The following is a 17,933-nucleotide window of genomic DNA, read 5'->3' as shown; positions in this document are numbered from 1 at the left end:
AAAGGCGAAGATAAACGGGGTGTTTGGGGGAAAAGGGGAACGGGGGGACTTCATTTTTGGTAAAATGGTGAATCAAGTCGAGAAAACCCTAAAATTTCCAAATGATTTAACTTGCCAGACACTTCAATCGGCTCAGACTCTCTTAAAAACTGCTGAAAGTGAAGCTACTTCAAATGAATGTGCGTGATGTAAACCCCTTAACCCTCTCAACCCCTCACCGCCTTAACCCACTGTCGGCCAACTACTTATCCCATCAAAACGATTGCGATAGAAAATGGGACTGACGGCGGGGCGTTGGGTTTCGGTTTTATCCGGCCTCTGAAATGAGATGAGATGAGATGAGAAGAGAAGCTTTGGAGATTTCTTCGCTCTACGTATCAATTTGGGCATTAAGCCCATACGCAATTGAAGCCAATTGAAGCTAATCATTTGCCATTTAAATACGGGGACAACAAAGCACTGAACCCAAGCCCGAGACACGGCTGCAATAGATACAGATACACTTATCTGAGCTAGAAAAAGATACTGAAAGAAACTGGAAAACTTTCAGTTGAAATTGATATTAAGAGATGTAGATGTTACTACATTTTTTTTGGTTTTTTCTTAAATAATAAGACTTACGGATCATTTTTGGTATAGCAAATTTATAAATCTGTATATAATTTTCAAATTTCTTTCTCTACAAATAGTTTTTTTGATTATATATTAAATTATATTAAAATAATGAGCTCTGTTGGTTTAACCAAATTTATAAATATTTATAAAATATATAAATTTCTCTCTCTGCATTTTGATTACAAAGAACCCATAAGTCTCAGTTGATTTTAATATATATTTAAAATATTTGATTTTCTCCCATATATCTAGATAATGATCTATCTTTGGTATAGCATACTATTAAATCTCTATAAAACAACAGAATTTCTCTCTCTGCATTTTAATGACTAGGTAGTCTAGACTCCACTGGGTAATTGGTGAGTGAAATAGGGGTTACAAAGTGGATATCTCTCTATTGCCGCCATAGAAAACCGCATCAAAACATTTCACATTCCACAGCATGCGGAAGTTATGGAAGTGATCTCCACTCTTTATAAGGGTGAAAGTTATAGGGGGCTATAATAATCCAACTAATAGGTATTGTCTTTAATTTATTGCCATAATCAAGTAGATTATTATACTGCTTAAATATATACCTATAGTTAGATACTTATCCTAGCCTGGTAAATCAGAGGATTTAATTTGTATTAAAACTATTTCCGAAAATTTCCCTTCGCCTTGAAAATTCCGCTTGACTCACATATCTGTTAGCTGCATTTATTGCAGCTAAGGCATTTTCCTACCAGAAATTTCCCCGCTCGAGGAAAGCTGCAAAGTTTTCCCGGCCTTATGAAATATTGTGTAGCGGCAAAATCTCATCGTCAGGCAAATGCATTCCTTTCTGGGGTTGTGGGTGGCGTTTTTGGGTTGGGGGTTTTCTAAGGGGGTTTTCCAGGGGGGTTTTCAAGGGGGTTTTCAGGGGGGGCTTTCCAGGGTGTTGGGCCTCATACAGCCGCTACAGTTGGCTGCCAAATTGAGACTCTCGCATTGGCACGCGTCTGCATTGCATTTGACCTCGTTTTCGACTAAGCTATGGGTGCCATAAAACCCCCTTTTTGGCAGCCCGGCATTCTGGCATTCTGGCAGGCAAACAAGTTCTGATGGGCGAAGAAGCAGGGCATCAGCATTAAATTATATTTTATGCGCAAATTATTTAAGTTGAGCACAAAGTTGGGCAAAAATAGTAGCATTAAGCTACCCTGACTGCGATATATTTATACATATATATATATTCCAAATTCGGGGGCTCATTATTTGAGTTGCATTTCCTCTCTCTCTCTGATTTCTCCTTATTCCCAGTTTTTCTTTTCTTGGCTGATGGCCATGGCAAACAAAGCCATTAACTGGGCGGAAAAGGGGGCGGGAAAATGGGTTTGGCAATTGACTCTTTAGCTTTTGATTTCGCCCCTCGGAAAATGCATTGATGCGTTGCATTTTCTATTCCTACTCCCCAATTTTTTTTTTTTTGGAAAATTTCTGTCCTTTTTTTCTTTGTTTTTTTGGCTGCAGTTCTTTTTTATTTGGATTTTTTTGATTTTTTGTTTTCATGCGAAAAGTTTTCAATTGCTCTGGCGTCACTTTTTGATTGCTTTGATGTGTTTTTCTCGCACATTTCCCCAGCCTCAATTCATGACAAAAGTTTTTCGGCGCAGGGGTATCTGGCTAAGCAAAGTTTGCCGTGGAAGGATGAGTCCTGCGGACAGACAAAAGCCGAGAACTTTCGCTTTGATTTTCAAATATCTTCCCCGGCTGCATTTTCCTCATTTTCCTCGTACTATTCTCTGTTTTCGGTTTTGCATTTGCGGCGCCTCTGTGTGTGTTATCCTTGGCCTGACAGAAAAATGAAAGTTTAATGCGTTTGCCAAATACAATTTTCACAATTCCTTTTTTTCTTCTCGCACGCACACAACACACACAATTTTTTTCTTCTTAGTTGAATTTAGTTTGGAAATTGAGTTTTTCCACTCGCGCCCTATCTCTTTCTATATAAATATATATAAATCCTAATACATATATATGTATATATATATGTTTGTAAGTACTTTGTTGGCCGGAAAATGTGTGCGTCTGTGCGGAAATTGCATTTTTCACCCTCTTTTCTATTCCGCCATACTTTCCCTGTACTGCGATTTTTTCCCTTTTCGAATTTTATTTTGCGAACTCTTTTTTTTTGCGCATTATCAAAGGGCGCCGATGAGGGGACCAGTGCAAGTTTAAATGGTTTGAGTGCCTTTAATGCAAATATTAAAAGAACCGGCGGGATGAGTCGAAAGTTAAGCGACCGAGCAATATAAAAGTTCGAATCGCAAAGGGTTCAAAAGTATCCTGCTTGGTAATAAAAGAACACTTAATGCTGTCTTGACCCTAAACGATTTATTTTCAGCCAGTGGGGAGTTTTAAATGTATCAATATAAATATTAAACAATTTTATTTAACATTTTACCATAACTAAAATTCTCTTATCATGCTCAAAAACTATTCAACGCCTTGTTTACCCGCCATATCTTGTTCAAATACACTTGTTTACTCTGGCCCAGGGTTTGTTCATTATTTCTTTTGTTTACCCGCTTTCCAATGCCATTTCCCTGACATAATCCCAACTCGATTTGCATAGAAGCTCAATCAATTTTAATCAATCTGCCCCGTGGGGCATCCAAGCCCCCCTTCGTTTAATGCCCAGCTAATTCCTTAATTCATTCCCCCGTTCCCCCAGAAAACCCAGCAAACCCAGCAAACCGATACAAATTACGAATTCGTTTAGTTTTTAATTGAAACGGACCAGGTCTCGTCGATAGCGAAGGAAAAACCCACGTGGCTATTACGGGGAAAATATGTGGAAAACAAAACAAAACAAACACAGAACGAGGGAGTACATTTTAATCTACAAATTGAATTTCTCTACATGGGTAGAGGCGAGAAGCCCACGAAAACGAACGGATGGAAGGTCCTTTTAATTGCCGGCCGACTCTTGTTTACATTGGGCGAACTGGGACCGATATTGGGATGATTCTCGAAGCCCCTCGGGCACCACGAATTTGTTGCCTGTCAAATAAAACAAGACGCATCAAATTATTTCAAATTTATCGCGACAAAGGTGTCCTGCAGAAATGGTCTATGTTTTTGTATATATCCCGTCTTTCTCTGGCAGCTGGCGATTTTCAACCCTGCCCAAACGTAGGAAAACCAACCACCCAATGCCTAACAAAAACTATCGAGAATGTTGTCACAGGCCATCCGTATCTGTATATCTGGATTTCTGTATATCTGGGCATCTATGCCGTATCTCAGGTAGAAAGGGGGCACATATTTAGCCACAGATTCGTACCGCAAAATGACAGGCCAACGACAATTAATGGCCATCCCAAAAGAACAGCTCGATTCGTAAATGTATCTAACACACAAAATGATATTTTGACACGCAGCTCCGGGTAAAACTTGCAATTAACTGAAACCCAACAAAAAAATATATAAAAGAGGAAAACCAAAGAAAAAACCAAACATAGATTGTGTATCTTTTGGCTTTTGTGCAATTGTGGGTTAATGGCACTTTAAACTGCGCTCCACACCAAAAACCGCACAGGAAGTGGACGAGAGTGGAGTAGAATATCTCGTGGATACGTTCTGTCTTTGATTCATATTTGGCACGCAATAATGCAATCTACGAACTGAAGAGAACCAGAACAAACAGATAAAAGCCGGAGATCTTTTAAGAAGCACGAGAAAGCAGAGATTTCTTGGGGTTCTTTAATTTTTGTTCCTAAAAGTAATGATTAAATATAAAGTTTATATTTATATATTTTATTATTACTTTTTTAAATCATTTTCAGCTATGGTTTTACCAAAAACAAAAAGATAAATAGATTGATTTTACAAAATGTAGAAAACGAGAACAGCTAGATAATATCTTGAGCTATTCAAATCCTACAGATACAATTTATATATTGTTTTCAACTATCTTTAAAATAATTTTTAAATATTAAATTTATTTTTTTGTATTATTTTTATTCAATGGAAAATATGATTAACATATAAGCAACCAACAAAAGTGAATAAGAACAGCCAGATACAATCGTGAGATACTCGCATCTCGCAGATACCATTTGCAAGCACCTTGAAAAGGCGATTTCCGTGGCTAGTATATGACTCAAAAAAGGGGCGTTGGGCGTGGCCGTTATAAATCATAACGAATGGTGCAGAAATTAACGAAACGCGGAGAGCTTAAAATGCAATTTAGTCGATGCAATTAAGGGGCGACCATGACTCAGACAAGGGACCATATAACCCTCTTCTTCTGGCCACGCCTTCTTGGGAAAATACAAGGGGGGGGGGGGGGGTCCAGAAAGGGGGGTTTCTGAAAGAGCCACGCCAAAAGAATACAAAAGCGTCGACTGATTTTTATCAACTAACCAAGCGTAACGCAGACAAACACTTCCTAAATCACTTGAGTGCTCCGTTCGCTCCTCGCTCTTGTCTATTTTATTTTATTTTATTTCGGAACGGAACCGAACGGAACAACCCCCAGAAGGCAGCGCTTCCTGTGCCACATAAAACATAAATTATTTAATTTTTTCCCTCTTACTTTGAGGGAGCTTGGTATATATTTTGTGGGCTCTATTTTATTTTTTTTTTTTTTTGGGGAGCTGCCTTTGCCGCTTATCGGAATTTTCGATGGCGACGGCGGCGGCGCTTAGAATTCGAAAATTATGAAACACTTCGGTTCGGCGTTCCTTTCGTTCTTACTGAAATATATGACCATCTCTTTTGCCCTCGCCAGCTATCATTTACTTCATTAATTTCCTTATATTTATTTGGCTTTTGTTGGCTTTCTTTCGTTGGGAGAAAGGGATTTCTGCACTCGAATTTCATTGGGTTTTGTGCGTGGAGTATCGAATTCTTGGCGAATTCAGCTGCGGGCGTTGTCATAACGACTGAAATCGGGGTTCTAATCAAAAGATCTCGCACAAAAGGTTTCGGTAAGCTGATCCGTGAAGGGATCCCCCAACACAGCGAGAAAAAAAAACGCCAAAATGATCATTAAATTTAATTATTTTTATATGATATAATATATTTATATTTATAAAAGTGTCTTTAAAAAAAGTGTGTAATTCAAGAACAACCCATTTGTTCCATAGAAATAAAATATTGTAGATATTAGTGTTGGAAAACACATTGAAATAGATATTTTCTCTCTGTTTACCTCAGATTTAGTTGTGAGTTCTATATAAATTATTGAATCTTTGAGTTAACGGATTAATTTCCTTATACAAGTATGTGCACATTATATTCGATGGCTTCATTTCAGCCTTAACTCCATTTTCTTCTTCGGAAACCCCATAAATTACAATCTATCTTGGACTCTTCTTGTTATATATTTAACAATCTTCACAGATATAAATATTACGATGTTTTAATGACAACAAAATATAACGAATACTTGGTACTAAAATCCTTATAAATGACTGTGCCTTTGGGATTGATTTACCAACATTCGATACCCGAAGCCAGCTTCAACTGCAAGTCATCTTCATTTCGGGTACTACCTTTTTTTTCGTGGGGACTTTTTTCCATCTAAGTCCCCGCACACAATTCAATCAAACTTTGGTGGGGACCAAACTTTATGACACCCCAACTTTTGGGAGGAAATGAAAAACTCGCGGCATATGAAGAAGGCTAAAAGGAGAAAAGTCAAGCGATTTGCATGGGAAATGGGCGAAAAGCGAGTGAGTGTGAAAGAGAAAGAAAGGTTCGGAGAGAGCGAGAGGGGCATATGATAGGGGAGTAGGTGGCAGCGACAGGAATAATAAATATTCAGTTTAAGTAAATGGGCTTTTATCGCGCATCTCTGGGGTGCCATAATTTGCCATTTTTGCCAGCCTGTCTGCGTTCTATTTTCTGCCCCAGCTTTTCCTTACATTTTCCTTGGCTTTTCTTTTTTTCCCCTACGTTTTTCCCCCCTTTGCGGGCAAAGGGAGCAGCCAACTGCCTGTAATTGATTCAACAAAACGACGCAAAGGTGCAAAAGGGAAACAAAAAGCGAAAACTTGGCGACGAGGCAACAACAATTATACGCATAATATATTTTCAGTCATAAATATGCAATGTGTATATAGGTACCTACATATATACGTACGTAAACAAACACGCGTGTACTTTGGAAAATAAAAATTATCAAAACCAAAGTCACGCTCAGAGCCGCAAAAATAAAGGAAAATACCTAAAGAAAAACATTGCCCATAAAATGTGAAAAATTTGCCCTGGCATCTTTTGTTTCAGCTTCTTCGCTTCTTTTTTTGGTCGTTTTTCTTGGGGGGAAAGGCAAATCACTTCAGCGAAGGAGAGGCAACAATTTAGCTCATTTATTTTTATACATTTTAAGAAACAATAAACCAACGGCCCATAAAACACAAGCCACCAAATGAAAATGATTTAAGGCGCACGAGAATTATTTCCTTGGAAAAGTTCAACAAAATAATTGCAACGTTTTGTTGGATTTCGTTTTTCCCGCCGGTGATTTATATTACCAAGTGCGTTTCCATGGCCGAGGCAGTGTTGTTAAGCGGCCAATTTCCAGGAAAAGTTTTTTAGCAAACAGGGCAGGGAAATTCTATTACTGAGCTAGATATTTGCCAAGCCATTGAGTTGGAAACTTAAAGGTAGCCAATTATCAAAGCTTAAGTAAGTTAATTAACTTTTCCAACAATTTTTTTTGTCAATTATCAAAGCTTAAGTCAGTTAATTAACTTTTCCAACAATGTTTTTTTTTGTTTTCTATGTATGTTTGTTCTTTTTGGGATTATACAATTTTAAAAGATTCTACTAAGCCGCCCTACCATAATACTTGGCCCTTTCTTGACACTTTACTCCATGCTCTACAGTTTCTGCTCAACTCCGTTTATCCAACCAGTGTTGCACAACTATTTAGAACGCATTCATGAACTTTGGCAACATGGCGCCGTGTTGGCTGTCACTTTAGCTATCTGGGAATGGAATTGAATTAAGCCTGCTTTGGCCATCCAATTAGTTGGCCCCGTTTTTAAAGCCGAGCGGACAGGGATTTTGTTGAGCGGCCCAACTAAGAACTTTGGCAACCCTGCACCCCCCGCAAAAATGCAACGCTGTCATTTGATGAGTCTCCTGCACACCATTTTGTGCAGCAAAAGCCTTCCCTAGTCAGCCCTCAAATCCGTTTCAAATATCCTATAGTGAATATATTTATTTGGCTTTAGATTTTTCGCGACAGGATGCTGAGCTGGGAATGTTGAAACTTGAAATTTAATTATGCCGTCTTCGTTTCGCTTCGGTTTGTTTTTACTGTGCTGCCGCTGCTGCTGCAACGATTTGCCTGCAACATCTTGAGATGCAGGCGAAAACACACAGCAGCCACTGCCACTTGACTTCTGGAGTGGCACTTTTCCCCGGCATTTCCCCACCCGACGACTTTTCCCCACCCCAAGCCCAAAACTCCCACTCGAAATGCTTGAATGCTAAACACGCCTGGCAAATTAGCTCCTCATTCCCCGCCCCCTTTCCCTCAACAGGTTCGCCACGTGAAAATTCCTCATCTACAAGCTACAATTCCAAATCCAAAATCCACACCACTGGCTTATCGAATTTCTAAACTTTCAATTGCACTTAACAGCTCAAGCTGATGTTATTACTCGATTTGATTACATTTTGATTCGATTTCATCGAGGATTTCGTTTAATTGGTCTCCGGAAAAAGCAATTTCGGTTGTGTCTCTCTATTTCTTGGGATCTGAATCCGAATCTGAATCTAGGAATCCGAAAGATTTACGATTTACGATGCACCCTTTATCACCGCCCTCCTATTTTCCACACGCTCCAATTCATTTGGAAGCGATTTGTGTGGATTTATGGTTTGTTTGTCTCATTGGCAACTTGCTGCATAAATTTCCAATAATTATGGAAAATAAATCTAGCTCTCTCTGCGCCGTTCGCTGTTTGTAGTGCTGTGTAAATGCAAAATCAACAAGAACAACGCGAAATCAGTCAAGTATTTTCCTTCGCTTTTTTCCTAGTTTTTTATTCGGTTTTTTGTGTGCTTTTGAGAGGAGCCAACCAGTTGTGCTGATTCACACAGGTAAGAACGTGAAATATGTTAAAAGACAAGGGGCGAGAGGTGTGAAAACGGTTTCTGGAGGATGGAGCACTCCTCGAGTGTTTGGAAAATAAACGATGTTGTCTATGACAAGGCATGACGGTAATGACCAACGCTGCTGGACCAGAGATTCTGCTCCTTCTCGGCCAGCCTTCTCCACACACAATCTGCTGCTTTTTAGCCGCGTCATTGTTGCCAAGCTCCTCGGCAGCTTTGTTTTTGATTTACTTATACAAGAAACACTGACAAAATCAGCGCTTTAGAGGGGAAATTGATCAGTAAAATATTTAAAAGTGACCAAGAAAATAATTGATAAATTAAATAATTAAAAAATATAAATTGCATAAGTCTTGTATCTTCGACCAATATTTTCAATAATGTTTTCAGAAGTGTTTTTAAAATGTATTTTAAATGGATTTAACTAATTAAAAATTGAATTTCGCAACAATTTTAAATGCCAATAACATATATACCAAATAATTTAAAGGTCTATTTTAATTTAAGGTCTATATCTGGTATTTTCATCGGCAAAAATGTACAATGGTTACTTTCTAAGTATAGTAAATGTTATTTTCATGTAATATACAAAAAATTGATTCGCTTATCTTGTGTGCTAATTTAAAACGCATTTTAAATGAATATATCTAACCCTAGATGCAATCAATTTAAAATCAGATTATTAATTAGTATTAAATATATCGTATATTTAAGGGCAAACATTCCATAGGTTAATTTCTAAATATATTAGGTAATATTACTATTTTGACTATAAATTAAGAATCCGAAAGCTCGTGTTAAAAATATTAAACGGGGATTTCTGTTTCTTACTGATTTTCTTGTGAGTTTTGCTGATAGATATTTTTGTTTTCTGCGGCTTAATTACCCTACTTTGAGCCCCTATTTTCGGCCAGTGCATTTCGCACATATTTTTGCAGGCATATTTTTGGGTTTTGGGAATTTTTCAATTCAAGGTTTTGGCCCGGTGTGCTTCACACCTCTCTGAAAACCTCCCCGCCCCCGGTGTTTTTCGCCGTGTTTCCTCTTCCTTGGTTTTTTTTTGTGCAGCATCATGGTCCCAGGGCCCGTGTTTCTGGGTTCCCGAGTCCCGAGTCCCGAGTTTCTGGGTTCCAGAGTTTCTTAGTTTCAGAGTTCCTCGACATCCCGGTTCCCCGGGTCCCTGAATCTTTCTGAGAGGCTGCTGACTGCCTGCCTGCCTGCTATCAATGGCAAAACCTTTTTGGATTGTTATTTTTGCTGTCTGCACTTGTGCGAGGAGCCGGAGAATCGGGCTGACTGGCATCATAAATCATCTCAAGTGGCTGCCGCTGCCGCCGCCGCCGCTGCCAGCCCTCTAAATCCTGCTATTTCGGTTCTCTTGTATCTATAACTATAACAATTTGCAAGATACAGATACACACGGCCATAAACTCATCGCGCGGACTGTCAGTCAACGCTTTTGACATTTTCGCTGCACTAATTTGCGCACTTGAGCGTATTATATTGTTGCCAGTTGGAAATGCCTATGTTTTGGGATGCAATTTCCATACATACGGCGTATTTCTGATGGCTTAATCGGGGCTCAAGAGCCTGGATTGTCTTGTGCAACCACATAAGCAGCCTTGATTGCAAATACTATTGTGGAATGACTTTCCATGAATTATTTCCCAGATATACTGCATATAAGTTGTAAAATGTATCCTTATATAATTTCTTATATAACTAAAATATTTTATATAACTTAAGAAAAGATAAAATTGAAATACTGTATTAGTCTTTTAGAAAATGAGTCCCTAAACATTTTGTTGGTATCTTTAAGGGTAATTTAAGAAAATATATGATGCAAAACACATAAAAATCAATCTTGTAAAATTTCTATATGGTATTTCTTACGATAGAAATCAAAATACAAAACGCTCCTTTGCGATTTTTATAAACATCTTCAAGTACGTTTTCACTATTGTATCTACGACTAAGAAAAAACTATTCCGCGGCACCTTATTGAGTGCGTTCTTTCATCTAGCGATACAAATACATCTGTTGTGCCTCAGATACAATTTCAAATTCTAAAGGAGCCCTTTCACACAGTTTAATCCGGGCACAGGTACTCCGAGATACTTGGCTGCATCCATGAGATACAGATACGTTTTCCTTTTCGTGGCGTTAAACTGACAACAGCTGTGCGGCACATTTGCAAAACGATAAAGGAGAAAGAGGGAAAAGAGGAAGCGATAAAGATGAGGGGGAGGAAGACGAAAAGCAGGTCTTCTGATTTCTGCACTCCTCGAGCAGGTCATACCCTATATACCAAGAGCTATAAGCCGCTTCTTCTCGACTTTATGGCCCCAGAAATGCGGCAACAGCGCCCAAAAACAGCTGCTGGAATTCCTAGGGATTGATGTATCTTTTTCGCCCCGAGAAACCCGAGAAGATCGCGATTGAAATTGATATTTCAAATTGGTTGGCTTCGATCTTAGCCCGCAATCTCAAGTAATGGGGATTTTCAACAACATCTTAAAGTTTCAACTGACTTTACATTAATAAAATCATATCTGTTCCAAATATTCCGCTTCTAATTGAGATGTATTATTATTTAACACTGTCTTGCTTCTTAAGTAAACACAAACTAAAATGAAGGAACTACTTTTTGAGTAACACCATTTTGAAATGAGACATCATTTTAAGCAAGAATAATGTAATGCATTGTAAACAAGATACAATTTGTCAGTTTATGACAAGCTTCGAAACCAAATATATTAAAATATTGCTCTAGTTAAAAGTACACACAATTTGAAATGCACATTTGTATTGCTATTTAACTGTTGATTAAGAAATTAAAATATTGTAGAATTCAAGAGATATCTTTCAATTTACTTCTAAAATATTTAATGATAATGATTAATGATTAATGATGAAATGCACATTTGTATTGCTATTTTTAGCTGTTGCCTAAGAAATTAAAATATTGTAAAATTCAAGAGATATCTTTCAATTTTCTTCTAAAATATTTAAAGATAAGCCCTGCATAATTTTAGTTTTTGAAATGTATTTCACATTTCCAATTCTTTAATTCTGTTCAAATAAATTCTCATTGAAACTTGACAAGAACATGTTCCCATCTCACTTATGGATTTATGGGCCATAAAGAACCCATTCAATTAAGCTAAGTTTTTACAAAACTCCAGCTGATTGAATCGATTGTTTTCGGACGCTTTCAACAATTTGCTTAATTGCAAAACGCCACGAATCACTTCACAATGTCCCAGACCAACAGAAAAACTTTTAAAAAAAAGGGGTAAAAGGGGCGTCCCGGGAATTATTCTCGGCCCTCAAGATCGGCGGGGTGTATGGGCTATATACATACGCCTATAAATCCATCCGTTGATTGCCGTCGGCATTGATTTATGGCCACAAGCGGCGAAGATCGCGGATGCCAGCGATTGCCAAAGATCCAAAGATACAAAGATACATTTTGACAACACATGGTGGAGTTATAGAAAAAATAAGAATAAATGGAATATGGCTCCGCAATAACCATTTGCGTATGTCCATTAAACAAATGTGCAAAAACAAAAAACAAAAACAACGGAAAATAAACAAAACGACACACAAATTGAGCAACATTTTCGAAGCGAAGAAAAACATTAAACACCAGGCACAAAAACTAATGAATATAAATTATGAACTATGTTGGCACTTTGGCTAATGTATTCTTCTTTTTTCCATCGAAAAACTAATCTTTTTTACACACACAATGTGTTTAAAGGATGTCAAAGTGTTTTCGAGTGTCAAAATATGGGTTTACAGTGAGTTATAGGATAAATGTTTGCTAATTTTGGTTTATAGTTGAAACCATCATGGAGATTAAATGATTATTTGATTTTATGGAGGTTATTTTGATTAGAGAACACAGTTGTTTTCTAGCTTTTAATAACAGAATATTAGGCTAGTTATTTAAGGGAAACTATTTTTTAAGGGAAAGATTTTTTAAGTTGTGGAAATAAGCATAAACATTTTTTTTAAGTTTGCATAATATGGTTATGTTGTAAACATATTTGCATCTTTTTAAAGCAATGTAAAATTTTTATCTGTAAAGTTACTTTATTCATTTTACTTTTTAAATTCTCCTTATTTGAATTAAATTGAAAATTGGTAGTTATTGTCATTACATAAGTTTTTATTTATTTAGTCATAAAGTGTATATTACTTTCCAGTAGAAAAATATTATGGGAATATGATTTATTAGCAGAAAAGACAACATGAATTCCAATATTTGTTTGGTAATCTTTAAAAAATTATATATCTTTTGTATTATTTCTGCACAAAAACATTGGTAATCAAGATTTTGCAAATTGGACTTTTGTGGGTTCCCAATAAAATATACTTATTATTGCAAAGAGATAATTTGTACAGAAATGGGAGTTTTCGATTGCAAAAACAATGCACTTTTATTGTCTTTTAAAATAAGATTTTATATCGATTTGATAAGTATTTTACTCTATTTTATATTATTGTAAGGAGATAAATTGGACAGCAATAAGTTTGCTTTTAAAATATATCGCACTTTTATTGTCTTTAAAATGATATTTGATATCGAATTGATAAGTATTTTACTCTATTATTATATTTTATTATTGTAAGGAGATAAATTGGACAGCAATAAGTTTGCTTTTAAAATATATCGCACTTTTATTGTCTTTAAAAATGAAATTTTATATCGAATTGATAAGTATTTTACTCTATTATTATATTTTATTATCAAAAGGAGATAAATTGGACAGCAATAAGTTTGCTTTTAAAATATATCGCACTTTTATTGTCTTTAAAAATGAGATTTAATATCGAATTGATAAGTATTTTACTCTATTATTATATTTTATTATTGTAAGGAGATAAGTTTGGACAGCAATAAGTTTTCTTTTAAAATATGTATATTGACTATTATTGTCTTTAAAAATGAAATTTTATATCGAATTGATAAGTATTTTACTCTATTATTATATTTTATTATCATAAGGAGATAAATTGGACAGCAATAAGTTTGCTTTTAAAATATATCGCACTTTTATTGTCTTTAATAATGAGATTTTATATCGAATTGATAAGTATTTTACTCTATTATTATATTTTATTATTGTAAGAAGATAAATTGGACAGCAATGAGTTTACTTTTAAGATACATATATTGCACTTTTATTGTTTTTAAAAATTTGCCATCGATTTGGTGCGTAATCATTATATTTTCCATGTTTTCTTTCCCCTGTGATTTTTCCTATTACTCCCGTTCTTTCCCCACAGAAAATACGGTGTTTTTCCATGTTTTTCTGCCTCCTTCTTTTGTCCCGTTATTTGCATTTTTGGCAATTTGCAGAAATAACAAAAGCGAATATGGCGGACAAAAGGATGGGCGAGAAAACACCGTTAGAATGGTAAAGCGTAACGTTGCACAAAGTTGTTGTTTCTGGATTTTTCACGTTTTTCATCCTTTTTTATGGCCATTTTTTTTTTGTTTTTGGGCCAAGGAAAAGGAAAATGTTCTATACATCCTTTTTTTTTAATTTATCATATAGTGACCTACATTTTACTGTTGTTTTCTCCAAAGCAATTGCAAATGCACTTGCAATTCGCGTAGTTGTTGTTTTCGCTCGCGTGTTTTTTAACACTCTCTTGTTTTTTTTTTATCCAAATAAAGAGGCTGCTCTCAGAGGTCGTAATCCGTTATAAGTTGATGTTTTGTTTTCAAGAAACTGGCATTTTCTCTCAGTGGTTTTGTGGTTTTGCGTTTGATTTGAGTTTTTCTCTGATTTTGTTTGATCTTGCACTTGAGCACTTGAAAAAAAAGTTGGCGACAATGAAACAGAGATTAAAATCGAAATCAAAATCAAAATAAAAAGGAGCAAAGAAAATAAAAACCATTGAAAACAACAACAAATGGTCCGCAAAATGCACACACACACGCACACGTACACATACACGGATGAAGGGGGGGGGGGCACACGTGTGCGAGCGAGAGGCAGCGATTCGCACGCGTTCACACGGAGTCGCATAAAAAAAACACCCGAAGTAGCGGTAAACGGCCGCGAAAGAACCGTTCGAGTTGGAGCTGCGTCGACGAATACTGAGGACTGCAATCGCGCTGTTTCCGGTTTTCGAATCCATGCCCGGCCGAGTGTGACCAGCGCGGCTGGCCGCGGCATTTCTCCCGCCCGCCGAAACGGTCACTCTGCGCTCTTTCGCCTGGCCCGGCTAACAGCGGAAGAGCGTAAGAGCGTGGGAAGAGAGTAGCGCTCGCGGGCTAACAGCCTGTGCGGCGATGTAAACACAATGCGCTAACAGCACTGTTAGCCGCCACAGGTTTCTGTTGTTGTTTGGCTTAGACTTTGTTGTTGTTTTTTCTTTTGTTTATGTTGTTAAGAGAAAACTAAAAATTAAACTTTGCGTTTTAATCAAACAGACAAATGTAAATTTAAATTTTTAAAATTTATTTTTTAATCCTCCTTATCCATTTTGGATTGCTTAATACTTAAAGATTTTTTTGCAGAAATTAATATGCTAAGGATTAATATAAAAAGGACACTAAAAATATTGGTTTCATTGGGAGAGGATATTTTCTTAGCTTATAATAATAATAAGAACAAAAAATAATTATATTTGAGCAGATAAAATAAAGTAAACATTGAAATGAGATTTATATTTAATCCTTTAAAGATAGGTTACATATCTAAGTATAAGAAATATAAATAATAAATAAATAACTTATATAGTTTCTATAATTTTAAGGTCCTGTATAACAGTTAACATAAAACATTAACTTGCTTTGGAAAAGTCTTAAATACTCTGACCATAAAAAAAGTAAAAAATAATTTTAATGTTATGTATAATTAAACATTATATTTATATTTTAATTTAGTACAACCTCAATATTTCCTTTGCTACTTTTACCTTAAATAATTTTTGTTTTTGGCTTCATGCTTTATGTAACTATTTACTTTGCTCTTAAGGCTCTTAAAACTCCCACTGCCTCTCTCTTACTACTCTTAACTATTTTTCTCTTTCTATATGTGCTCTTTGCTCATTCTCTTGCCATATCCTTTTTGTATAACAGTTATGGCACCCACTCTTATATCCTTAAAAAACGGGTTGCTGTCTTGGCTACTTTTCGGACAACAACTTGTTGAAGGATTTGCATTTTTATCAAATTTTTCAGGCTTTGCCATAAAGTTTTGGTTTTTTACAGTGATGTCTTAATTTTATGAGTTATTGTAATTTGCATTTTTTCCTGTTTATTATTTATTATTTCCCTGTTTTAAGCTCCGTGTGATTTGTGTGTTTTTGCCTGCCAGAGATTAATTACCCGAATTAAAAAGAGGAGTGTTATAAATGGCGATCGTAACGTGACACTTCTTGAAATAAAACAGTTACCACACTTAAACACATTTCTTGCAACACAGCCAGGGAAAAAAAACGAAAAAACAATAATAATAAGGTCAATCAACGGACGCAGCGGGCGGCGACTGCGCTGCCGGCGTCGCTGTCAACAGCTGTCGCGCATGCGCATTAAAAAGGGAAAGAGACGGCAACAGGGAGAGGTGGTGAAATGCACAGTGCACTCGGAGAAATAACGCAATCTTTTCAATACTTCTTTGGCACATTGAAAACTATATATTAATAAGCAATTGTCCTTAAAATAAATATAGCAAAAATGCTATTATGCCTCAAAAGTATTTTCAGCCTTCCAATTGATCCTACTTAATAAGAATATGTTTTTCACTTAAGATTGTATTTCTTCCCATATCCAAGTATTTTTCTATTTAATAATTACTTACTTACTTAATAAAAATATGTTTTTCACTTAAGATTCTATTTTTTTCCATATCCAAATATTTTTCTATTAAATATAATTATGAAATGCTTGCAATTATTTTTGATAAATATTTCTCTATGTTCTTATCAATAGAAATTACATAAAATCGAAATGTAATTTTAAATATATAACCTAAATCACAAAATATTAGTATTAATATATTACCTAAAATATAGCATTATTGTTAATATATATCCTAAAATAATTATTATTAATCGGGCTGAAAGACCTTAGCTTCCAGCGCCCCTTCTTTTTATAAATATTAGTTTTAGTATTATATACTAGCTTTAATTTGTTAAAATAAAAATAAATAAATAAATATTATTATTAATACATTGCCTAAAATATATTTTTATCAATGCATTACCTAAGCCGCAACCAAATAAAAAATAAGATGTAAGCATCTACATATGTACGCATATAATTTCACTAAATTTATATAATATTAATATATTACAAATATTACTTTTGCCGAGGGAACCTTATAACCTGTAGTTATTTTATAGGGCTTAAATAACAATTTTTAAATCAATTTTTTTCTGTGTCCCAGCAGCAGATTAATTGCATAGGCGGCGTGAATTTATGAATTTCTCATGAGTGATGGGATCTCACTCCAGTTTTTTTTTCGAGCGCCACTTGAGAAAAAAGAAAAGCAAGCTAACATATTTTCAAATTTTTCCATCTTTTCATCGTTCGTACTTGCGTGGGCCCGCATTGTTGTTGCTTTTATTACGCTTGATAGTTGGCCATTTGTTATTGGTAAGCTGATCCGTTTCGGTTGGTGGATATATCTCCCGTAAACTAGGGATAGTGAAAATAATGGGGAACTTTCAGCCATTCATCAGAGGGATTCAATGAAAACCCATAACAATCGATGGCAGTTTGTGTTTGAAAAATATAAATATGTTTCACAACTTTGCTTTATAATATTACATTTCTAAAAGCATCTAGGTCCTTAAATTTTAGAATTTATTTAGAATAGATTTAGGGATAACTCCAATTTTAAAAAATATGCACAGAGACAACTATCTAAGAACATTGTTCTTGAATTGAGAACATTGTTCTTGAATGGAGAACATCGTTCTTGAATTGAGAACATTTGTTCTTGAATTGAGAACATTGTTCTTGAATTGAGAACATTGTTCTTAGATAGTTGTCTCTGTGCATATTTTTTAAAATTGGAGTTATCATTTTGGTATCAATATAAGAACGAAATGGTGAGAAGAGAAAAGTTAAATTGAGTTTATTTAACAACTTTTTGATGAGTATACACTAAGGACTGAACTAATAGTTTATTTGTACATACAATGTACTTAAATACCGCCAATTCAATTTGATTCGAGCAAAATAAAAACAT

At 35.6% G+C, this 17,933-nt stretch overlaps 1 protein-coding gene across 6 annotated transcripts in view; it reads right to left on the bottom strand.

Annotated features, from left to right (window-relative positions):
- The window catches only part of LOC119556403 (teneurin-a), a 256,048-nt gene that overhangs the window by 142,446 nt on the left and 95,669 nt on the right, over positions 1-17,933 (bottom strand). For 2 of the 6 annotated variants that reach the window (XM_037868583.1, XM_037868586.1), the window contains exons 1-2: positions 14,686-14,817; positions 14,291-14,541 (exon numbers count right to left, since the gene is read on the bottom strand). The exons of 2 other annotated variants lie outside the window; for them this stretch is intronic. The gene's annotated coding sequence lies outside the window, so the exon portion shown is untranslated. Of the gene's footprint in view, positions 1-14,290; positions 14,593-14,679; positions 14,818-17,933 lie in introns of those variants that run through there. 2 more of the 6 variants (XM_037868584.1, XM_037868585.1) reach the window with 2 other exon arrangements.

This window comes from Drosophila subpulchrella, chromosome X (genome assembly GCF_014743375.2).
Source record: "Drosophila subpulchrella strain 33 F10 #4 breed RU33 chromosome X, RU_Dsub_v1.1 Primary Assembly, whole genome shotgun sequence".
Classification (NCBI taxonomy): Eukaryota; Metazoa; Arthropoda; class Insecta; order Diptera; family Drosophilidae; genus Drosophila; species Drosophila subpulchrella.
This window is presented reverse-complemented; position numbering and strand designations above follow the sequence as displayed.